Raw genomic sequence first — 25189 nt, 5'->3', positions numbered from 1 at the left:
TCAATTTCATCCCAGACAAGCTGTGGGGGATGCAGCTTGTGGCCGAGGGGGCAGCCGAGCCGGGGTTAATGATGGGGCTTTGTCAGGCGTGGGGCTCACGTCTGAATCGGCCTGAGCCAGGCAATAGCCGGGGTCACAGGTCCTTGGCGATCGAGGGTGAGAGGGCTAATGAGTCAGTGTTGAGCTAAGAGGAGCAGCCCAGTGTGGTCTGCAACCGCAGGCTCAGACACATTAAAGGCCATGTGACGACCCCGACTTTGATCCACTCGAATATTACATAATATTGACACCCAGACCTGAGATCAGACTCAAACTGCCTGTGCTGCCTTTATCAAGCCATGTGGAGATTTGCTCCTTTGCAAGCTTCTGTAAGCTGCAGTTACCCACAACACACCGGATTTACCATACGTCCACAGAGAAGTATCTTTGCTAAAGTAGAAAGGCCTCAATACGCTTGGACTGTCTAACCCCTCCAAGGTTCTACCTACGTTCATCGTCACGGGAACAAACTCAGGCAACGGCATCAATGCCTTTGAAGATGGACTGGCACTTATCCCCATTTCAAAGATTCACTTTGTCACTCCAACAATGCTACATTCTAGAGAGAGGAGGAGCTCATGACGGCGGGCTTTCTTCTTTGAATTTGGTTAAAACAAGAATAAACTATTTTCCTTGTAAACGTGCTTGTGATTTGTACATGTCATTTTGAACAAACTTCTGTCAGATCGTTTCCGCGTAGTACATTCATGGACCTTTTTGGTGAAATTCCACGTTGACACGGTTAAATAAACACTGACAATATTTCCTGTGCATGTAGCGCAACTTCAAGCTTGACCGGCCCCTCTCTACCTTTGTTCGGCCTTGTAGCTTTTAATTTTGATCTCTTTCTACTTGCTTCCCATCCCTCCATCGACCACCTTTGACCCGGACACACGAGGCTCTGGTTTATCCAACCGTGGCATTGACCTCTTGCTTCATATCGACCTGTTGTTTCCCATGACCTCTGCAGCCGTCTGGACCTCCTCCACCTGGCACTATCTCCACCCTTCAGATGGTCCAGATGGATTACTCTCTGCTCCAGACGCCGACAGGGATTACATTGCTGTCAACAAAGCTGTGCAGCAGCTCTCACTACATTATAATATTTTTTGCGATTATGTTTGCATTGTTTTTCCTAAGCATTTATTTGGTTTGTCACCTCAATGTTGAGCACAACACAGATCCCGGGGGAACATTTCCCCGCCTGCCTCTTTCTGTCTGTCACTGTGAACTCGCTGTCCTCATTCTATAACCTGCTTTCGAAACACAGTGTCCTGATAGTTCGCTGGGGAGAATCGGGCTCAGCTCAGATAGCACAGCTAAAGTAACAGCTACAGAAATGCATCGTTCATCGATGTACAATGAATAGAGGAAACGATACCGCTCTGCTGCTTCAAAACTGCACATTCCACATACCTGACATATTTGAGTATTAGCAGCATTACTCTGTGTTTTGGGAGGACCAGTAATAAGGCAGAGCTGAGCCCAGGCACACTGTGAGAGCATTGCAGTTTTGAGTGACATGTCCATTAATGTTGGATTAGATATTACATCACTCGAGTCTAGACAGACATCTAATGTGTGATTGAGGGATTGGAAATATGCAGCAAGCCAACCAGCCAGCTTGGTCATTTTGGCAGGTTGGATGAGTTTATGATTGAAATTACGTTTCTCTGCAGATCTTCTTTTTTTTTCATATTTTCCGACACTGCTTCAGAGCTGGGGCTTGCTTTGTGGACTTTGGTCCGAGCACCAAATCCTGATCGCTGCTGAAGTGATACACAGGGAGAGAGGAGGGAGGGGAGGCAGAGAAAGAGCTGTGAGGGAGGAGGGGGGAAGGCAAGAACAAGAGAGGAAGTGAGTGCTCATTACAAAGTGTGCCTCTCGGTTATGGGCATGCCCAGTAGAGTTCGCCTTGCAGCCTGAAATCCAGCCTCTAAATTTGAACAGAAGGGATACAAGGTGACTGAGCAGACTTTTGTTGCTGCTCTCTCTCTCTCTGTCTCTGACTCTCACATAATGTTGTTTTCCGGTCCTCAGTGTGTGTGGAGAGATTATTTTTTTTTGCTATGGACGAACAAGTGGAGGTGCAGATTCTGATCTAGGGCAAAATAGAACAATGAGGAAGTAAAGAAAATAAGAAGGAGAGGGGAAAAAAGAGTGATTTCAACCCTATCTACCTCCTCGTCTCTCATTCACTCCACTGCCAACGACTTCCAGCAAAGAAATAGCGGAGGGACCAACTTCAAAAGGCAGCCAGGAAGGAGCTGGAGTGTGAAATCTGAGAAGAGAAGCGGAGATGAGAAGCTGGCCAGCGCTGTTTGCGATGCTGTCCAGGTCAGTGCTCAGGAAAGACCAAAGAACTGCTCACTCTTTTCCTTTACCTGCCTTTTCTGCTTCCAAACTCCCATCTTCTCAGTGTCCTCTGTTCATACAGTGCTTTTCCATCTGCATGTGCTCTGAAGTCATGTAGTGGGTGTGATAGTGAGGGATTGTGTAACAGGAGTCTCCTCTCAGCAGCAGCACCGACCGCAGTGGAAGTAGTGAAACTCCTGCTGCTCCTTTCAGCACTGGACATTGGGTTGATCTGCTCAGATGTTGGTGTCGCGTACACGTGGTGAAAAAACGTTGAATGCAGCCACGTGGTCGCAAACGGGGAGAAATCACGGAGACGGTTGAGTGTTTAGTGTGATGACAGAATCAGTATTGCTGCTCACTCTTTACTTTAAAAAATATGATCAAACATGCATTTTACTGAAAACCCACATTCATATATATTTATTTACTTATTTGTATTTATTTTTAATCCAACTGGAGTAGATTTACAAATATTCAATAAAAACTTGTAGCTAGTGATTTTTAAAGTGGTTTTATAAGTTTGGGATTTAAAGGCCGAGAGGTTATTATGGATGACTCTTTATTTCACATCGGTCAGACAGCTCACCTGTCTGGCACTGTGCTCTGTCCAAGTCGCCCCTGAGGGCCTGTCCCATTAGCTATCCCAGCATGCCTCGCCACTGACAGCAAAGTGTCAACAGTGACCTGCCGAGAGACTTTTGTTGACAGGTTTATTATTCCTACCCCGTGGAAGCGCGGTTCACTCCAGATATTCCACTATAGGTGAGATGAGAGTGGCTTTAATATATTTACAATTTATTATTATTATTATTATTATTATTATTATTATTATTTTACTCAGTAATCATTTACTCCTGTCTCACTGCAGCAATCTGGGCAAAACACTGAAGTAGGGCTGGACGAGTCAGTTCATTATTGATGAATCTCTGATTATTTTCTACATCCATCCATCCATTGTCTCGCGCTTATCCTGTATTCAGGGTCGCAGGGGGGCTGGAGCCAATCCCAGCTGTCATTAGGCAAAGGCAGGGTACACCCTGGACAGGACGCCAGTCTATCACAGGGCCAACATGTAGAGCCAGACAACCATTCACGCTCACATTCACACCTACGGGCAATTTAGAGTCACCAATGAACCTATCCCCATCCTGCATGTCTTTGGACTGTGGGAGGAAGCCGGAGAACCCGGAGAGAACCCACGCTTACACGGGGAGAACATGCAAACTCCACACAGAAGGAGCCTGGGCTGACCCGGGAATCGAACCCATGACCCTCTTGCTGTGAGGCAACAGTTCTACCCACTACACCATCGTGCAGCTATTTTCTACATTAATTGTTTTATTTATAAATGCCCTATAAAGAATACATTTCCCAACCCTAAAATTCTGTAGATTTACTATGGTCCATACCATTCACCGACACATTCGTCAAAAAATTAAACTTATACAAAAAAATAAACCTCTGTCATAAGACACTATCAAATTTGCCCATTTGAGTCCAAAAACGAGTCAGCAAAATATTCCTGGCATAACAAAAGCTGAACAACTCTTTCCGTAGTATTGATAAATGTTGGTTATTGTCATCGTCTGCGGCGTACAGACGTATTGGACTAGCTGACCCTCTACGAGATGCTCACACTTGTAATACATCACAGATTCATCTGACTATCTGCATGTAAACATTTAAGGATTGATTAGACTTGATTTTTACTTCTGTGTTCCTACTTTCATTAAAACAAAATTCAAATTGATTGTTATGTGATTTACGTGCAGTCCTTTCTTCATGGTCCATCTTTCATTCTTCGCCCATTTAAGGGCATTTAATAAATGTGTGTAATTTCTAAAAATGGTATTTTTAGACACATTTATTTTGCCTAGCTTGAGACAGAAGACAAAATATATAATTCTCACAATTGTAATGAAGAAAAGTTTTTTTCTTATTTGTTTCTCATATTTGTTTTAAATATTAAATTAGGAGTATGCATTTTTTTTTTATTTTCCATGTAGTGTCTGAAATCCTAAAGCAGACACGTCATGATTAGAACAAGCAAACCTGTAAAACTACATCTATGATGTCTTCTTTGGCTCTGGAGGTATTTTATAAAGTGTGTGTTTTGACAAAATCTTGGCTAAAAACTAATGAAATTAAGGCATTTAGTTTGAGGATGAGGGCATACGATTGAGTTGCAGTATGGGATGTAGGACCTATAGCATTCTTACAGGTTCTTACTAGCTTTATGTAGACTAAGCATACTAAATATCTGGAGTATCACCTTCAGCCTCCACTCGTCCGGTTTGCCTCTTTTTAATGTAGGCAACTGTTCTGTCAGGTAAAGTCTACACATTGTCCAATTGGTTTCATTTGCAACCATCATTCAGGATTTCCCCCCATTTTGACTCACACATCTAAGAATAAATCCAGGTGAATGTAACGATTCAATCCTTGTGTGCATAGAGGTGCTGTCTTGTCAACTTGAACCGATTGAGGTTTTGATATCAGAACCACGAGGATGACTCCCTTCTTCCTGGGAGGCCGGGTTCCCATGCAGGTCCCACCCCTGATGGCCCATCTGAGGCTTTATGATCCATCACACAGCAGGCGGCCCTGTTTTCTGAAAAGGCTGTGAACTTGTAACCTCCCCCCGCCTGCCTGAATGTCAAACCCATTTTTGTTTTCTCATGTCCCCTTTCTCATGCCCCCCCCTCTCCGGGATCGCTGGTTTATTGAAATAATTGCCATTCAGTGAGACCAGGTTGCCAGTGCAGCTTTTCAATTGAGATATCAAGTCTGGTGCCACGATTTCCTTCTGACCTCCCTTTCGGCGCTCCTTCCTCCAGTCCTGCCCTCTGAGGTTGTGATGGTCATCATCATGACTCCAGCCACTTGGTACAGTGACACCATCCATGCTGCATTATATACAGCGGCTCAGCTGGCCTTGACCTCTGTCTATACACTATTCTTCCCTGCTCCGTTGTCTCGGTGATCTCTGGATCCAGCCTCTTCAGCATGGCACACATTCAAAATGGCAACCTCAAGGGGCTTTTATTCCTCCAGCAGAATTAAATCACTATTCTCTCTCTCTTTCTCCTCTTTCTGCCTCTGCTGAGTTATTCAGAGTTTAATGAGGGTGGGAAGATAAAGGGGAAGCTTATGGTTTGCTGGATGATGGAGAGGCTGCCTTTTTGTTTCTGTTGGAGGAGCCACACAGCGAGCGTTCATGTGAAATTAGTTTTTTTTTTTTTTTTTCAAACCAGAGGGGAAGGTAATTGCTGATGTCTGAGAAAGAGCCAGGGAGTCTGGTGGAGAAGCCAGGGTCATTAAAGTGTCAGAGGAGCAGCAGCTTTTCAAATATTCTTCTGCATTTCAGAGACACTCCTGGTTGTGGTGCTTTGAGTTTGACTGTTTTGGCAACATACAAATGAATAATATGCTGCCAGATATTATGAATATCAATCATGAATGCACTGATTTCAGGCATCATGGGCCTCACACCTCCAGTGCTGTGCATCATTGTAATGACTGCACAGGATTATCTCCTTACGTAAGAGAGAGGGGCGGTGTGGAGGCGACTCATGACAGCGTGGGAGGGCATCAGACCTGGCCAGAGGAAGCGATGAGTTGCCGCTGGATGATGGGGCTGTTGTTGTGAGGTTCAGCACCAGTCAAAGTCCGTACTATGTATCAGCTGTCAGAGAGTGTGTTTGGTTTACCAGCTGCACCGGCATTAGCAACGATGCAGGGGTCTTGTGTCTGACATCAGAAACGACACTCAGATTGTGGAGGTAGAAGAGTTCAGCTGGTTTACACACTTCTGTCTCTCTCTCTCTCTCTCTCTCTCTCTCTCTCTCTCTCTCTCTCTCTCTCTCTCTCTCTCTCTCTCTCACACACACACACACACACACACACACACAAACACACACAGTCACTGAGGTCAGAGCTGGTCTATATATCTGGAACTGTTTGTTACTTTCCCCCCCAAGCAGTTGTACCAGCTAGCTGCCATGGAAACACATGCCAGAAAAAAAAAAGAAATGTTAACAGTATACGAGGACAGTTTGAGTCAAGCCTTAATGGGAAGCCATGTTCACACTAAACCAAACTTGTGTGAGCAGCACAATTAAAAATTCACTTTGCGTTACTTGTGCGATCAGTTGTATTTATTTGCGTGACCATTTGTGTTAATTTGCGTCACCCGGGCTGGACGCACCAGAGAGGAGGCGGGGCTTAACTCCACGTAGACCAGCTTTCATCCATCACACACAAATCACCACTATTGCTGCTTTGTACATGTTGAGGTCCCAGATCCACCAGGAAACCAAACACCGTCTGGGTGTTTACAAAATATACAATTTGAAATAAAATAGAGAAATAAGCTGTAATCATTTATAGAGTATCAGGAGAAAACAGACCCAGCCCGATGTCTCGTGAACTCCTTTGTTGAGTTGGAAAAGCTTCTTTCACATTCATATTATTTCTGTGTTGTTGTCTTTGCTCTTCTTACTGGCTTAAAGTGATCTGAGTTTTGTTAGAAAAAGTGGACGTCTGTGGACTAATCTAAGCACTAAGGTCTCTGACTATGGGTTGACTCAGCTTACATCAGGGACAGAAGAAGCTCTATGGGAATATGTGTGTTTCTTTAAGTGCTGAAAGCTTTTATTTGAAGCCATGTTTTATTTGAATGAATGTGCTATGTGATGTATGCTAGAGTGTGCGTGTGTGTGTGTGTGTGTGTGTGGGGGGGGGGGGGGGTACTCTCTTCATCTCTCTCCAGCCTCGCTCCACTTTCTTCATACCGCTCCGTTCTGCCTCGCTGTCGCAGGATGACAGCCTTGTAGCTATCCTCATTACACTGAGTCTGAGCCAGCTGAGATTTATAGAGATAATAAAAGCAGCCCAGAGGGCAATAATGACCACGGGCTCTGATGCAGGAGCAGGGCTGCAGGTCCGTCTGGCTGATTATTCTGCCTTCAATCACTCATTGCAGCGTAGATGAGTCGACCTTGTGTGAAACCAAACAGCAGACAAAGTTACTTTCAGTGTGGATGTGTAGTCCATTCTATGTATAGACATTTCTTGCTGTATCTTTTATTCCACATATCTCTGTTTCCCAGCATTGTACAGTATGTGACCTCCAAGTGGTTGCAGCATCAGGCAAACTGATTGAAAAAAAATATTTATGAAAATAATATTACCGGTAGTATTACAGGCTATTTGCCATTTTAGTTTCACTCTCTCATTTTGTCAGACGACACTGAAAACTACGAAATAAAAGACAAGCTAGCACCCACTGTTAGACAAGCACCAACACTTTAGCATAAAGCAAACATGATAAAATAACAGAAGCCATATCACATTGTCTATGTCAAGGCATAAAATGAAAATGAAAATGACACACATTTATAAAACACACTATCAACAGAGGGGCACCCCGATCAGTACCCTTACTGGATCTGGATCCATGTGGATTCTGGTGTGGAGCTGCTAACAAGGTAAGCTTCATAAGTCAAGGTCAACTTAAGATCTAAGTGTTGAAGTCATCTTAGTAGCTAACTGCATTGGTAGCCTGGTAGTGACATGTCAATCACAAAGTAGCCCCGCCCCTAGATCATCCCCAGCTTTCTGGTCTGTTGGACTCTAAATGGACCATAAAGTACTAAATGAACATCATGCTGGATTGAAGAAGACTTGAAACTAGAGATGGAGACCATTAACTCATGTTTACAATGTTTACTGAGATAATACATCAAGAGAGAAGTAGGGTTATTTTCTCATAGACTTCTATACAATCAGAGAGGATTCACCCCCTGGTGGCCAGCAGAGAGAATGACAGTTTAAGGACCTTCAGCACTTGACAAAGACAATGGCACTGGCCTTCAAGGCCATCAATGTAACAGCACCCATCTACCTTCAAACACCGGTCAAACCAGACACCCCAAAGCGAGCACTTGGCTCCTCTACTTCAGCTGGCTGGCTGGTACCACCATCGCTGAAACCAAACAAATGTCGCTCAGCAAAGTCCAGACTCTTCTCTGTTCTGGTCCTCAGTGGTGGAACGAACTCCCAACCAATGTCAGGACAGCAGAGTCATTTGCCATCTCCCGAAAAAGGCTCAAGATTCACCTGTCCCCCCCCCCTCCCCCCCCCCCCAAAAAGCACTTCTTTGTTCTTACCTATAGCAATTTCATCATAGCACTACTTAAGGTATACTTGCTAAACAGCTATTACTTTACTTAGACGAGGATCTAACACTTGTTTCTTTTTGACAAAAGCGTCTGCTAAATGCCATAAATGTAAATGTAAATGATAGCACCGCAACTAAATTATTTGCACTGTTGCTAAATGGTTCATGCCGGCGCCAGCATGGCCAGGAATACAGCTAACACCGATAGTAAATCTGTGTCAGGAGTGCGACATAGTATTGATTTGGCTAATTTGACTTTTTGAATTTGATGTGATTTACTAAGCTTAGCACAGTAAGTTTGCAGGTTTGAGAAGTTTCAAATATATTAACATGATTACTGATGATATTGATGCAAACAACTTGATTCTTTTCTGCCAAAGTGTGCCAATAAACTGCCTACCAGTCAGTGTTTATAGCAAGGTGTACTATGAAAGCATTCTCTGATGCTAAAGGAAGAATCTCAAGTGAAGTAATTGTGCATGAGTAATCAGATATGGAAGGATGCAGGTAGATAATTCAAAAGGTATGTTTGGGAATTACCTTGTTAAAGTGGTTGTGCATTTTTATCAATAGACTTCATTCTGTATGTGTAACCTTGAGTAGCAATGAGAGCATTTACTCTTCAGAGACATGAATTGAACTCCTTGGCATCCTCCCTCAAAAACATATATTTGCATCCTTGGGGCCTCCAAGTATGAGTCAGAGCTGGATCTGTGACATTGAGAAAAGATGTTTGTAACACAAACATCTTTTCTCAATTTTACTTTTACTCAATAAAACACCTTGTGTTCCGACATTCCATAAACCATTGCGACTACTCAGTTCTTGCTGACAGAGTGCTGCAATCCACCAATCCTGTTAGCCATTGCACATTTTTAAGTGCAGTCAATGAACATAAAGAAACAACAGGAGTTGGTTTTAGTGCAGTGTGTATTTTGTCAGTGAAGTGGTGGATAAGAACTGGTAATAGTCGAGTCAAATTAAGCCAACTTTACTTGGCTATTATTTGGTTTATTGGGCAGGATGAGGGGCCTTGATGCCCCATAAAATGCAAATACTGTGGATATGTTTTACTGACATCATGTACACACTGAGGTTTTTGCACTTGTATGCACATAACCATATGTGATGTATCCTCTACCGATTTAAGAACCAACATCATTATATGAGGATTCATAGCTTTAATAACCATTTGATATATTTGAAATTGTTTTCTATTGCCTCTCACAGCCTCCCAATATGTTGAGTCTGTGGATAATAGCTAACAATGCAAACAGCGGCAACAGTGCTGACAGAGCTTTCAGTGTTTACTTGCGGAGTGATGAAAGGGCTATGCATCCAGGCAGACTGTCATTAGGTATATGTCACTGCAGTTGCATCCGCGTTGTGGTGGCAGAAACATTGCAACTGGATGATAGTTTTGGAAATAAAAATGCAAAAGATAAATTATCTTCATTTTTATAGAATACTGTTGTCGAAGACCCCCTGAAGAAAGCACAGCCAGACTGATGACATCATCCTGAATTCTGGTCCCTGCAGCTTATTTAATTAGTTTTTTCACCTGTTTATCGCACAAAATGATAAATGATGGCGTAAATAACCATACATTAGTAACATTCTTATTAGGATATTTTATAGTGTTCTAACACCACTGATCAACCTTAGCAATATTAGCATATTAGCAGGAGTAGCATGTAAACAGTTAAGCCAGCTAAGGTTCTAACACCACTGATCAACCTTAGCAACCTTAGCATGTAAGCAGATCAACCCGTTGCTCCTCCACAGGCCATCACAACGTCCACTTCTTATAAACAGTCTATGTTCAGATCACAGCGACATTGCTAAACAACGATCTAAGTTGTAAACAAACAAAATGGGTCAGGCAAATTGGTAAAAAATAAATAATTTTAAATAGCTTTCAAATGTGCACCTTTTGTTTTCCAAATGTGTTTCGTCGAACCTGTTGGATTCTTTACATCCAGTTGGCTTTTCTTTTTTTTTTTTTACCTCAGTGGACCTATTTTTTAATGATGTTGCCTTCTTCCTAAAAATGTCTTCTCCAATCTGTAAAATAAAAACTATATATATTGTAAGAAACCATATTTGTCTTTAGAAATGGTGCAACATGGAGGTTGTCCTATGGTAGAATAGTCTCCACTGCAATAGAAAATGTTTACATTTAAGATGCATGTGGAAAAATGTAATGACAAGATACTTGCTTGTTAACCTCCAGAGTCTATATGATTGACAGAGAAGCAAACAAACACCTTTTTCTTTTAGTCGGTGTGAGGCAGACTGGTGTTGCTATCATGCATCACATATCAGAAAGTTAGTCAGCCAGCTGGCCATCATGTGATCCAAGCAGCCATTCAGTGTTTCACCTGTTCAGTCAGTAAGTTCTAATTCAGCCAAGCCAGCAGGAAAGGCTTCAGATGTTTCTCTCCACAACTATCTCTATCACGTTAATCTGTGTTGCCTCTTTCTCTATTTCTTCTTATTTTGCATCTTATATCTCTATAGGTTTAAAATCAGATGAACGTATTCTGTTGAATCCTGTTCATTTTGCATCAGTTTAATAATGTTGCGTTCAAATCACAAAGTAGAAACAGACATTTTCCACTTGAAGTTCGTTGGGTTCATTGTGTCATGTTATTTAATTTCTCTCCCCAGCTGCCATCTCTATTTATTTTACTGCCTTCAGTGAAAAAACGTTCTGTCTCTTGTACGTGTGCATGTTTCACACACACTTCCTCTAGACTTCCTCTCTCATTGAAAAAAAAAATACTGTGGTGCTCTCAGTGCCCCAGTAGAAGAAGGTGCAGTATACTGTGGCGACTATAGCAACTTATGAGTTATAGCCTATAAGAGAGCCTGGAGCTGGAACACACTGAAAGGAAGGTTGGGGGGGGGGGTTCTTCCGTTGTTAGTGTACTAGAAGTGGTGACACTGCGCTGTGTGTGTGTGTGTGTGTGTGTGTGTGTGTGTGTGTGTGTGTATGTGCGTGTGGTTGTGTGTGTGTTTGTGTGTGTGTGTGTGTGTGTGTGTGTGTGTACAGGCTGTAACATTACCCTGTGAACCTCATGCGTCTGTCCTCCACGTTCCCATACCCAATAAGACAGCGCCGACTGATTTGAGAAAGTAATGAACAGGTGAAAAAAATAACGTAGGTTTTATTTTGCAGTGACAGTCACCCACACCTCTGACCAGAGTTGCCTTTATGTCTCTTGACCTGAGTCAAGTCTCAAGTTGCTATGCAGTGTACACAACAAACACAAAGTGAATTTTTCATGTGGCCTGATTGCATGCAAAGGAGGAATAACAACAAACTTCCGAAACAACCATGTGTACAACGGGAGAACAGATTTGCTCCCCTGCTGCAGGATCCTGGATGCGATATATATATATATATACAAAGTGCTAATAGGTAAGAACATAGACGTGCTATTTATTTATTTATTTGGGGGGGGGGGGGGGGGGGGTGTTGTTAGTGGGTCATGCTATGCAGAGTCGAGGTGAAGTCTGAACAGGTGAGCTAAGTAGAGTAGCAAAGTGCTTGCGTCGGGGCGTGTGGTTTGACAAGTGTTTAAAGGTAGATGGGTGCCGTTCCATTGATGGTCCTTGAAGGCCAGTGCCATCGTCTTGAATTGGATGCGTGCTGCAACAGGGAGCCAGTGGAGGTCATGGAGGAGGGGGGTCACATGGGAGAATTTGGGTAGATTGAAGACAAGGTGTGCTGCAGCATTCTGGATAAGCTGCAATGGTTTAGTCGCCGAGGCCGGGAGTCCAGCCAGGAGAGAGTTGCAGTATCTGCAGGATTGGGCCACAGCAGTGATGTTGGAGGTGCAGGATAGGAAGTCATCAAGGATTATACCCAGGTTCCTCACAGTTGATGAAGGCAATACTGTGATGCCCTTGACAGTGACCGACAGGTCCACGCGAGGGCAGTCTTTCCCCGGGACGAAGAGGAGTTCGGTTTTATTCAGGTTAAGCTTGAGGTGATGTGCAGTTGTCCAGACAGAGATGTCTGCCAGACATTCCGAGATGTGAGTTGAATGTGAGTGTCGGAGGTTGGGGGAAAAGAATAGCTGGGGTGTCATCTGCGTAACAATGGTAAGAGAATCCATGTGATGTGATTAGAGAGCCTAGTGATCTGGTATATAATGAGAACAGAAGCGGTCCTAATACTGAGCCTTGAGGAACACCCGTGTCCAGAGAACAGGGTTTGGACATAGAGCCATTTCATGTGACATGAAAGGTGTGATTTGTCAGGTATAATGTGAACCAGGTTAGAGCGGAGTCAGTGATGCCAAGTTCAGCCAGGGTGGAGAGGAGGATTTGGTGGTTGACTGTGTCGAATGCAGCAGATAGGTCGAGGAGAATGAGAACGGAGGAGTGGGATGAGGCTCTGGCATCTCGCAGGGATCTGTCACTGTGAGGAGGGCTGTCTCAGTGGAGTGAGCAGTCCTGAATCCTGATTGATAAGGGTCAAGGAGGTTGTTTTGTGAGAGATAGGATGACAGTTGGTTGTAGGCGGCACGTTCCAGGGTTTCAGCGAGGAATGAAAGAAGAGATACAGGTCTGTAGCTTTGGATGTCAGCAGCGTCTAGGGTGGGTTTTTTAGGAGGGGCTTTACTGTAGCCGTCTTAAAAGCTGCTGGAATGACAACTGAGGTGAGGGAGGAGTTGATCAGGGGGGCGAGATATGGCAAGATGTCGTGTGAGATGTCTTGGAGAAGAGAGGAGGGAATCGGGTCAAGGGAGCAGGTGGTGACACGGACGTAACATGTGCATGAATGTTCAGAGGTGAGAGGGCTAAAGCTGGTAAGACCATCAGAGCTGAGAGTTAGTGGAGATGTTTTCTGGGAGGTTAAAGGAGTGAATGAGGAGCTGATGTCATTTACTTTCTTGGTAAAGTAAGTTGCAAATTCATCAGCAGTGAGGGAGGAAGTGTATATATATATATATATATATATATATATATATACTTTTCATACTTTTGTACAAGTATATTTTGTTACCAATAATTTGACTAAAGTTGGGTTTTGAATGGCTGACTTTTGCAATATATTTTTCCTATTGGTTACTTTTACTTCAGTAAATAATTTGAATACCACCCACCGATCACTATTCAATGTTCGGTGTATTTAAAATAAATCATAACATTTATGTTACCATCCACTGTCCCCTATAATTTCACCTAGCTACTGTATGTTCTGATGTCACGTATGTGTAGTACATTCTGATGGACAATACAACATTTTATTGTTATAAACAATGATCAGAATTAGCATTAAAAAGATGCACATATCTTGTATGTGTGAAATTGTATCACCTGGGTTAGAGGACAAGATAGTGGTGTCTTCAGAGGGAGCGGCAGTTTACAGGAAAGTATAGAAAATGTAAATCCAAAGCAGATAAGAGCCCTGTGATCAAAGTCCATTTACCTTGAAATGGTTACGATAGATCACTTCCTCCTGTCAACGTGCATTTGTGTCACAGTCTTTCCATTTTAAAAGATTGGGGAAATATTGGTCAAATGACAGCTTTTGGAGAGAACATTTTAAGCTTTGACTCTGTCTTTGGGATTTGTCTTCAACTGATGTCAAGCTGGAGTTGATCTGCTCACTGTCTGAAATAACCACTTTATTTATTTTCTCTAAAGTTTAACATTTTCTTTTCTCATTATGAAGCTACATCTGCAATTTTAAAACAAAACAGTGTTGAATACAGGATAAAGGGGTAGACGATGGATGGACTGTGATGTGCATATAGCCTGTGCAGTTCCTGGCTCGACTGTAGTTTCTCTTTAGACCAGCAGATGGGGAAAGGAAACATCTTACTGGGATGAATGAAAGCAGCAGCATAGTGGGAGATGCTGCTCCCGGTCTGTCTGTTGTTTGAGGAGAGCAAATCCATGTCCATGTAGTTGATGTCAAAAGAGATTCATTGATATTTGACAGTTGATATTAAGTTAATTTGCTATTTTTAAATTCAATTCAATTCAGTTTTATTTATAGTGTTATATCACAACAGAAGTTATCGCACGACACTTTACACATTGAGGAGTTCTAGAACACTCTCATGATTTTCAGAGTCAATACAATTTCAAAAGTCCCAACATCACCAAGGGGCAAGCGTTACAGCGACAGTTGCGAGAAAACCCTGCCTTAACAGACTTTTAGGCAGAAATCTCGAGCAGACCAGGCTCTTGGGTTCTATCTGCATTTGGTGTTGGTAGTATTATTATTATTATTAGTAGTAGTAGTATTAACAGCAGCAGTATCAACAGTAGTAGTCCACGGCAGGTGGCACAGCCACCCCGAGACAGATCCATCCCAACCATCGCCGTAGACTAAAAAACAGTAGATGTTGAGCAGCCACACAGCAGCAGGTGGAGCTACAATGTGGTGTTTCATCATCAGGCCAGTTAGCAGTCGGCATCGGTCAGGACCTCAGCGGACTCTGCTGGACCAGGAAGCATAGCCAGACTCCCAGGAGTAATCCCAGGAGTAGTCAAGTTAGTAACAGTAGTGATGCATATTTTAGAGAGAGAGAGAGGGGGGGGGGGGGGAGGCTCAGTGTGTCACTATAAATCCCCCAGCAGTCTAGGCCTATAGCATAAGACCTGGTTCGAGGCAAACCTGAGTCAGCCCTATATAACTATAAGCGTTATCAAACAGAGCCTACTCTTAAACAGTGTTTGCCTTCCGAACCAAAACCGAAAGATGGTTCCAGAGAAGAGGAGCTTGATGGCTGAAAGCTCTGGCCCCTGTTCTACTTTTGGAGACTTTAGGAACTACAAGTAACCCTTTTTTTCTGAGAGTGAAGTGCTCTAGCAGGACAGTAGGGTTTAATGAGCTCTTTAAGATATAATGGTGCCTGACCATTAAGAGCCTTGTAAGTGAGGAGAAGGATTTTAAATCCTATTCTGGATTTTACTGGGAGCCAGTGCAGAGAAGCTCTTACAGGAGAAATGTGATGATGAGGAGGTGGTGCTGGTTGTGTTGGTGGAGATATGTGGTGGAGGAGGTCGTGCGGCTGCTGGTTGTGGTGTTGGTGATGTGGTGGCGGTGGTGCTGCTGATAGTAGTGGAGGTGGTGGTGTTGGTGCTGCTGCCGGTGCTGGTGGAGGTGGTGGTGGCGCTGGTGATGTGGTGGTGGTGTAGGCGCTGGTAGTGGTCGTGTTGGTGGCGTTGGTAAGGCTGTTGGAGGTGTTGTTGGTGATGTGGAGTTGGTACTGGTTGTGTTGGTGGTGATATAGTTGTGCTGCTGAAGGTAGTGGCGGTGCTGCTGATGGTAGTGGCAGGCTGCTGCTGGTTGTGGTGGTGCTGCTGCTGGTTGTGGTGGTGGTGTTGGTTGTGATGTGGTGGTGGTGCTGCTGATAGTGGTGGAGGTGGTGGTGGTGCTGCTGCCTGTACTGGTGGAAGTGGTAGTGTTGGTGCTGGTGATGTGGTGGTGGTGTAGGTGCTGGTACTGGTGGAGGTTGTGTTGGTGATGGTACTGTTGGTAGTGGTAGAGGTGGTGGTGGTGATGTGGTGATTGTGGTGCCGATGCTGGTGATGGTGCTGCTGGTAGTGTTGGTAGAGGTATTGATGTGGTGGCAGCGTTGGTGAGGGTGGTGGAGGTGTTGGTGGTGATGTGGAAGTGGTGCTGGTGGTGTGGTGATATGGTGGTGCTGCTGCTGATGGTAGTGGTGGAGGTGGTGGTGTTGGTGGTGCTGCTGGTAGTGATGTTGGTGATGGTGGTTCTGCTGCTGCTGTTAGTGGTGAAGGTGGTAGTGGTGCTTCTGGTGACGTTGGCGAGAGTGGTGGAGGTGCTAGTGATGATGTGGAGGTGGTGCTGGTTGTGTTGGTAGTGATATAGTGGTGGTGCTGCTGATGGTAGTGTTGGTGCTGCTGCTGGTCGTGGTAGGCTGCTGCTGCTGATAGTGGTGGAGTTGCTGCTGCCGGAACTGGTGAAGGTGGTGGTTCTGGTGATGTGGTGGTGATGTAGGTGCTGGTGGTATTGGTGGGGGTGCTGGTGGTGATGTGATGGTGCTGGTACTGGTGGAGGTAGTGTTGGTTATGGTGCTGTTGGTAGTGATGGTAGAGGTGTTGATGTGGTGGTGGTGCTGCTGTTGCTGGTGGTGGTGCTGGTGATGTAGTGGTGGTGTTGTAGGTTATGGTGCTGCTGGTAGAGGCTGAGGTGCTGGTGGTGTAGTGATCGTGTTGTAGGTTATGGTGCTGCTGGTAGTGGTGGAGGTGCTGGTGGCGTTGGTGGAAGTTATTCCGCTTCTTTAGAAATGTACTATACAGCTACAGGATAAGCGACACACAGTCTCTCTGCAACACACAGTCTCTCTCTCTCTCTCTCTCTCTCTCTCTCTCTCTCTGTCACACACTCACTCACACACACACACACACACACACACACACACACACACACACACACACACACACACACACACACAGCCTCCCTCCCTGGAGGAAGTGTCTCTGGGAGATGATTTCCTTCCCTGCGCGTCGTCCCCCTTGTGCCCCCTCAGTGGCCGACCCCCCTCCTCTCCGCTACGCAGTGTAAACACAGTGTTACAGAGGAATGTTGGACTCCCTGACCTCCACTGCAGTTCACTAGGTTCAGCCTGGCCGCGCTGTGCTCCAGCATCAGCAGCAGCAGCAGCCCCCACCTCCCCCTCCCTCCTCACCTCCCCCTCCAGAGCCCCTTCACTCCACTCTCTCTTGGTTTTCCCCCGCCTTGCCTCGCTCCTTCTCCTTGTCTCGCCTCTCCTCCTCTTCTTCTTGTCCTCCCCCCTTTTCTTCCTTTCCACTCGTGTCCTTCAGCTCATTTCACAGCATAGCGGCGGACTATGTCACGTTTCTATAACGTTCTATAACACAATCCAAACTGATCTGACTGACACTGAAATCCTGCAGCAGCAGTGAGTCCATCAGGTCAAAGAGAACCTGTAGTAGGATCCCCCCCCCCCCACACACACACACACACACTCCAGCCCAGTGGACTGCAGTTCCTAGAAACAGGATACTGAGAGCCAGAGGGAACCACGAGGTGTCGGGGAACAGAAAGGGTTACAAGTGCATCCGGACTCCTTCATTACGGAGGTGACAAGATGGCCAGAGCAGACATGTGACGCTTTTCAATGTGCCGAGGTTCAGGGGGTTTAATTGCTGCAGGAGAGAGCAGATTATAAATACATGCAGCCGGTCATCGCAGGTCGCGCCGAACGAGAACGTCTGAGGGAGTCAGAGACTGTTTGTCTATTTGTAATGGATGCTGCTAGCGCTGCAGGGCTATACGGGGGCAACGGCATCCCAGCCAGCAAATCAGCCAGTCAGCCAGTCTGTCTGTCTGTCTGTCTGTCTGTCAGGGACAGATAGTATGGAAATAGATAGATCAGAGGAGTGTGTGTGTGTGTGTGTGTGTGTGTGTGTGTGTGTTGCGGGGATTCTTTCAGGTCACGACTGATCATTTTTAGCATGCAAATCAAATCAGCTGGCACGCATTAGTGCATATTCATGAATTTACATTTGAATTTGACAACTCTGAGAATGCTATTCAACTATTCAACAGTACAATAACTACCGTTTAATACAACAAAACACAGCATGGAGGTCCAATAATAGTTCAAAATTAATTCAATTCAATTCAATTTTATATTTATAGTGTCAAATCACAACAGAAGTTATCTCAGGACACGTAACAGATTGAGCAGGACTAGAATACGCTCAAAATGTCAAGAGTCAACACAATTTCCAAGTCCCAACAACACCCAGGGGCAAGCGTTACAGCGACGGTGGCGAGAAAAAACTGCCTTAATAGGCTTTTAGGCAGAAATCTTGTGCAGCCCAGGCCCTTGGGTTCCAACTGCATTTGGTGTTGGTAGTAGTATAGTAGTAGTAGCATTAACTAAAGTAGTAGTATTAACAGTAGTGGTGGTATTAACAGAAGGAATAGTATCAACAGTAGTAGTCCATGGCAGCAGGCACAGCCACGCCGAGATGGATCCATCCCAACCATGTGGCCGTAGACCAAAAAAGCAGGAGTAGTTGAGCAGTCACACAGCGGGCAGGTGGAGCTACAATAGTTAAATTAAATTAAAGTAAGTAAAAGTACAAAATGATCACCAACAGAATGTACTACAAAGTGAACTATTCATTGTGGAGTAATGCTGCCGTATGGTATATATAATACGGCTATATGACATAAACGTAGTATTTTATAGAAGGTAGATAAAGTACCATTAACTACTGTACTTATGTAAGTTCCTGATTAGTAGTTTGATCATTTTGTCTCATTGCAGCTTTTCTGTGTTAATCTGAAACTGTCAGATGAATTTTGTGGAGCACACCTACCTTTGACATGGAAAGTATTGAAGTAATCATGAAAAGTAAAAGTACACCAGTATACAGTACTCGAGTAAAACTTTCAGCCACTGAATGCAAGTCCATCAAAAATAAAAGATATTGCAGAACCCCTCTAAAGACCATTAATTCTGATTTTATTGTATTGAGGTCAGCAGTAGCTTGACCTTCTCCACTCTTAAGGATGCCTGGGTTTAAAATGAACCAATGTGAGACCCAGGCTGAGTGTTTTACATCACATTGTTCCATGTACAAAATTACGTATGTATGCATGATACACGTATTATTAACAATCAGTAACATATTAGCCATTATTGCTATATTGACCCAACTGGGGTCAGTTTAGACACAGAAGAAAAATATGAAGAGATGGAGAATACTTTGTATATGATAATGGAGACGTAAGGCTAGGGTTGGTCATCTTCCAAAACATCACATCCTGACAACGATCAATAAATCAAATGCTCTGACGAAGAAAAAAAGTTGAAAATATGGAGTTTGTGTAATAAGTCCCTCCAATCATTTCATTGTCTAAATCATCTGATTGAAAGCACTGTTTAACTGCCTACCTGTCTACCTGCCTACCTGTCGACCGGCCAGCCTGTCTACCTGTCAACCAGCCAGCCTGTCTACCTGTCGACCGACATGCCTGTCTACCTGTCTACCTGCCCACTTGTCTACCTATATATGAATTTGAATTTTGAAAGAATTGTTGTCAGTAGTCGAATAAAGCAACAATGTGGATTTTACTTGAACACATACCTATATATATACCTATGTATATATATGTGTGTATATATATATATATATATATATATATATATATATATATACTGTATATATATATAAATCTGATTGATTGTGTCAGTGTTGTTGGACTTTCTCATCTTCCTCCTCCTCCCTGTCCAGTCATCTTCTCTGCACTAACATCAGCTCTTCCTGTCTGATGGTGAGCCGCCTCCTTTCTGCCTTCTCTTCATTGAACACCATCCTGGCTTTCTCTCCATCTGCTTTTATTGCTCACACAAATCCCAGAGGTGGTGTCATCAACCAGCGGCTCTGTGTGTAATTCTGCCTTATTTCCCCCTCACATTGGGATCCTTGTACTATAGCTGTGAGGAGTGTGGGACCATGGTCAATCTCTCAGATGGCGTTAAATGTTGCAGCCAGATAATAAAGGATGCTGGTGGAGAACATGTGGCTGCTTGCTCATAATGATGACAGGAGAGAGGAACTTGGCTGACCTCTGCTGGGCTCTGGCAGTGTTGCAAATGTTGATGACGGTTAATGATTTGATCCAGGTATCCCTGTATATTCTCAGTACACATAGTGGATCATTAGACAGCCTTTTCCAGCGGAAAGCAAGTTAAGCAGTAAACAGATTATTTGTTTGTGGTAAACAGCAGGCTTCTTAAATATGGTCACATTACAAACCTTTAGCAAAAGCAAAAAATCAGGTTTTGCTGATTGCATGTGGAAGCCCATCCTTGAGCATGAAAGAGAGTCGAATCCCAACCAGGAGACTTTACTTAGATGATGGAGGGAGAGCAAGCGATAGAGAGAGAGAGAGGGGCGGGGAGCAGATGGCTGGAAATATAGCCTGCTAAATTATTCATCCAGGCTGGAGTCTGGAGATAGATAGATGGATAGGAGCTGGCATGGACACTTTTATTAGGATTCCAAGAGCTGTGAGGAGAGTGGTTCAAAACACTGCAATTGCCTTTTGAGACAAGGAAAGTAATTGCATCAGGTCTGGGAACAGCTTTTTTTGCTGGAGGAATTAAATCTCTTGTATTAAACTATGAAATAAGGACAGACGTGTTCGTGTACCAAACTTGCGAAGCACTGAAATGAATTGAAGCCATTCATACAAAGATTTCATGGTTTCAGCTACACTTATTTATTTCCTAAAACTAGTGACTGTAGAATCGAACAATCATGAAACATTCGATACACGTGTAGTGCTGCGTTCCTTAAATTTGACCATCAGCATCCCAATGAGGTGATTCAGGACTCCGTCTGAACAAACGTTCCAGCTGCCCTTCGAAAGTCTGGGTTTCAGAACAAGTTCTCTCAACAGTGAGGTGGAACAAAAATGATAAATGGCTACGATCCTGTTTATTAAATACCATTTGTGGCAAGGAAGTCCTTGTCTGGCCTTCAGGGTGTCCCAGTGTGCGAGGGATGGATGACTATAACTCATGTTGTGTATTCTAATTCTTCCACTGTTTAAGACTCATCTAAAATATTTGCATTTATTTGTCTTAAGGTCGCTGTTGTTCGCTGTTCTATCTGCAACACATAGGGTTAGCTATGCTTTGTGCATCATGTGCATCATATATGGCCAGCTTCACAGATGCACACACACACACACACACACACGCTCTCCTGAGTGGAGGGCTGCGGGGAAATAGAGCAGAGAGGAAGCTACGTGCCTTCGCCAAGCAAGGGCTGTCTGGTGTCATGGCAACCGGTGCAGATTACCCCACCCTCCATCAGTCAGAGAGGAGAGGAGAGAGGGATGGGCACACACACACACACACACACACACACACACAGTATGTATACAGTACACACTTGGGATTCTTACACGTCCAAAATACCCATATATGTGTTTTAAATGATTATAGTTGAACTGTAAATGTCAGGCGAGCAGACGCAGAGAGCAGATATAAAACCTATAGTGGGTCTGGGGGAGATACTGGTATTAAAAGCAGGAAGGTTATCTACGGGGGGGGGGGGGGGGGGGGGGGGCACAGATAGAATCAGGAGACATTTTTCTCTCTAAGTATTTGTGTGTGGAGGTTAGTGATGCTGGGCAGGAGGAGAGCAGAGATACATGAAGGAGCTGACAGCGGGGGGGGGGGGGAGGGGGGGGGGCTTCATGAGGGCAGAACAGGAAAGATAAATGGCTTCAGTATGAGGGGGGGGGGGGGGGGAGATGGAGGGAGGGAGAGAGACAGAAAAGGAAGAAGGAGTGGAGGGGTTTGGGGAGTCGAGGCCATTTGAGGATATTGCCTCCTAAATTGACTGCGGCACAGCCATCGTCCACAGTTACATCACGGCTGAGCTCAAACTCAGGATGAACCCCTTTCTCTCTCTCTCTCTCTTCGCCTCTTTTTTCCTGCCAACCTTCAGGCGCTTCAAGGCTCACTTTTGATCACATGGCGATTAAGCAGACTAGACTGAGCGTGTGTGATGGGATGTATCATATTTTAATACTCCAGGACAAAATCCCGGCTGCGGTCGTCTCGTCGGCTTCCTTTGTCTTTGTGCTGCGTTCGTGGTCCGTAGCAGCAGCGTGGTTGTGACAGGCCTCATGAAGACCGTTGGACACGTTAGAAACAAGGCTGCGTCCTCCAGAGTCTCTGATTAGAAATCAATTAGCATCACCGCCGTGACCATGGATCTGAATGTTTAACTACCGCACACAAATCAGCAGGCCTGTCACTTTGAAAAGATGAGTTTAACAATATCTGTTTGATAGCAACATTTATGCATGTGACTGTCTAGTTTGCTGTCATAGTGAAACATTTAAAAAAATACAGACTATTTATTTATTCTTTATTTATGCAGGGAGACCTTATGATACTCTTATTTAAGAGTATTTAATAGATAATGTTGTGAATTGCAATTGTATTGTTTTTTCACATCATCTCATTCCTAATCAGTATTTCCCAAAGTCCATTTCCTCAAATATCTTGTTTAATCCACAACTCAAAGATATTGTGATATTCCGATACAACCATAACATTTTCATATTCAAGGAGCTTTATTTTTCTTAAAAATGTTCAGAACCCTGCTGAAGGGCACCTTGATGAATGTCAATGTGGCAATTAACGGCCTTCCTTTGTCAAACTGGAAGATCATTTGGGGATTTTAAATAACTAGTCCCACTTGGTTACCTGTAACCTTCAGATCATTCCACGAGGCATTATTTTCAAATATGTTTTTTTCATTTGCAAAGTTGAAGGTACATTTTTTGCTATGTACAACACAGACAGAATGCATTTGTAGTCTGCTTAGGCTATGCAGGAAAAACAAAGTCCTGTCACTATCTACCAGGGGTCTCAGACCGTCCCTCCGGAACGATATTTTGCGGCCCCCTTACCTGAAATCAAAGCTTGGTGTTAGTGTGGCCTGCACGTTTTTTTCTTCCCTTTATCTGCGTAAGTCCTTGCCCTGTGCGTTTTGTATTTTTTAACACTTGTGGACTATCATAGCTCAGGCTCGTGACAACACAAATTAGCAACGTTGGTCACTTTTACCCTAATTTCCGGACTATTGAGCGCACCTGAATATAAGCCGCACCCGCTAACATTGGTTGACTGTGACCTGTTCGGTAATTTCATTGGTCTGATGTGATGAGGCTAAATTTTTTTTGTGGCATGAAGCTCCTTAGCCTGTGAAAATCCATAAATTAGCCCCATCATTGTTTAAGCCGCAGTGTTCAAAGCCTGTGGAAAAAAGTAGCAGCATATAGTCCGGAAATTACGGTAAGGTGTTTGACTGTCACAGAGTGGAGGGAAAATATATCCTGTCACCCAGTGCAAATACGTTTTTTGTCACCCAGCCCCAGTCACGTCTTTTTCAAAACCTACTGTGAAGAGAAAGGTTGGCGATGAGCACAGACAATTTAGTAAAGATTGAGAAATTGGATCGTTGTACTTTTTTTGGAATATTTGAACCCCTTTTTTGGGGAATAATTGATGCTGCCCAGCCTCACCCAGACTCTACCTCCAGCGGCCCACAGATAAGTTGTATCTAGATATTCCATCCATCCATCCATTTTCTACCGCTTATCCTGTATTCAGGGTCACGGGGGGGCTGGAGCCGATCCCAGCTGTCATTGGGCGAAGGCAGGGTACACCCTGGACAGGACGCCAGTCTATCGCAGGGCCGACATGTAGAGACAGACAACCATTCACACTCACATTTACACCTACGGGCAATTTAGAGTCATCAATCAACCTATTGTATCTAGATATTATTATGTATAATTATGTTATTAAAGATAAAGCAGGGTATGCTTCAGGGCCACTTTATGATTGTCCACCAACCAATAGGTGATGTCACGATGACTATGCCTCTTCTTATACACAACAACATACATTGCTTCCATCAGGGTGTCGTATCATAGCTCACCTTTTCATGAACAGAGCAACAATAACAACACAGTCGTAGGGACAAATGGTGGCCTAGTGTTTGGCTTAAAGGGGCCCTATTATGAAAAATCGACTTTTCCATGTTTTTCAACCCTAAAATGGGTCTCTGGGGTGTCAATAAGTCCCCACAGTATCAGAAAAGACCACCATCTCCCTGTTTCACTTTCTCAGTTTGAAAGAAATCCTCCCGATAAACGAACGGTTTGCAGAATGTCCACTAAATGACGTCAGCACCGAATTTTGCTGTGCCTTATATGGGTCATCTCGGCTCATTAGAATCGCTCCACCTGTGTGGTCCCGCCCACATAATCCCCTTACCTGTTGGCTGTCAGTGTGATGTACATACAAACCAGTGAACCAAAATGCCAAAATCAACGGAAAGCGAGTTGGCAGTCCAATTGCTGATATTTACTGGCATCGTCGGAGCATCTACGATGGAAATGTGCGCACACGCGTCCGTAAATGTGTGTTTGTGTGTGCGATGCACTTCACCGACAGGAGCTTTGACATCATGGGTCGCTACAGCTCAGGATATGCCTCTAACCTGAGGCTAACGTTTGGATCAGCACCGACAGTCCGAGAGCCAACCACAGACACTGAAGCGGTAAGTTACTAAATATTATGTAATATGCCGTGTTACAGTTTACCGTTTCTTTCTTAGCATTGGTGTGTTAGCATTGGCGTGTTGCGCTAAAGTTAGCATTGGCGTGTTGCGTTAAACGCTTCCATTGTATTGATATTGAGGACCGTTAACGATACGTAGTACTGCGGGGGCCCAAACCTGTAAAATAACGCTAGACATCAGTTTGCTTGGGAACGTGTTGTAGCTTGAATGCGGCAGCAAGAGCAGCTGATCTGTTTGTTTATACACGCCGATGCAAAGACGACGTCACCAAACGTTTGTTTTTGCACCGCTAACGAAGGGATTTTACGAGCTATTGGTGCATCACCACATCAGTTATAGTGAAATAGTAACGTGTTCCACATTTCAGATGTAGTGGTAAACTCTGACTGACTGTCTGTCTGACTGTCTGTCTGCTTACAGAGCAGCAGCTCACATCCGCGTCCCACAGCGACCCACCACAGCTAC

General features: G+C 44.2%; 1 long non-coding RNA gene across 1 annotated transcript in view; it reads left to right on the top strand.

The window, feature by feature from the left end:
- The first annotated feature begins 2127 nt into the window (after nucleotides 1–2127).
- LOC311020145 overlaps nucleotides 2128–25189 on the top strand; it is a 128462-nt gene continuing 105400 nt past the window's right edge. The window contains exon 1 of the long non-coding RNA XR_014597878.1: nucleotides 2128–2376. This is a non-coding gene — a long non-coding RNA (uncharacterized lncRNA). The remainder of the gene's footprint in view (nucleotides 2377–25189) is intronic.

The sequence above is a fragment of the Eutrigla gurnardus genome (genome assembly GCF_963514095.1).
Source record: "Eutrigla gurnardus genome assembly, chromosome: 10".
Taxonomy (NCBI): domain Eukaryota; kingdom Metazoa; phylum Chordata; class Actinopteri; order Perciformes; family Triglidae; genus Eutrigla; species Eutrigla gurnardus.
The sequence above is the reverse complement of the archived record's forward strand: the minus strand, read 5'-3'. Positions and strand labels throughout refer to the sequence as shown.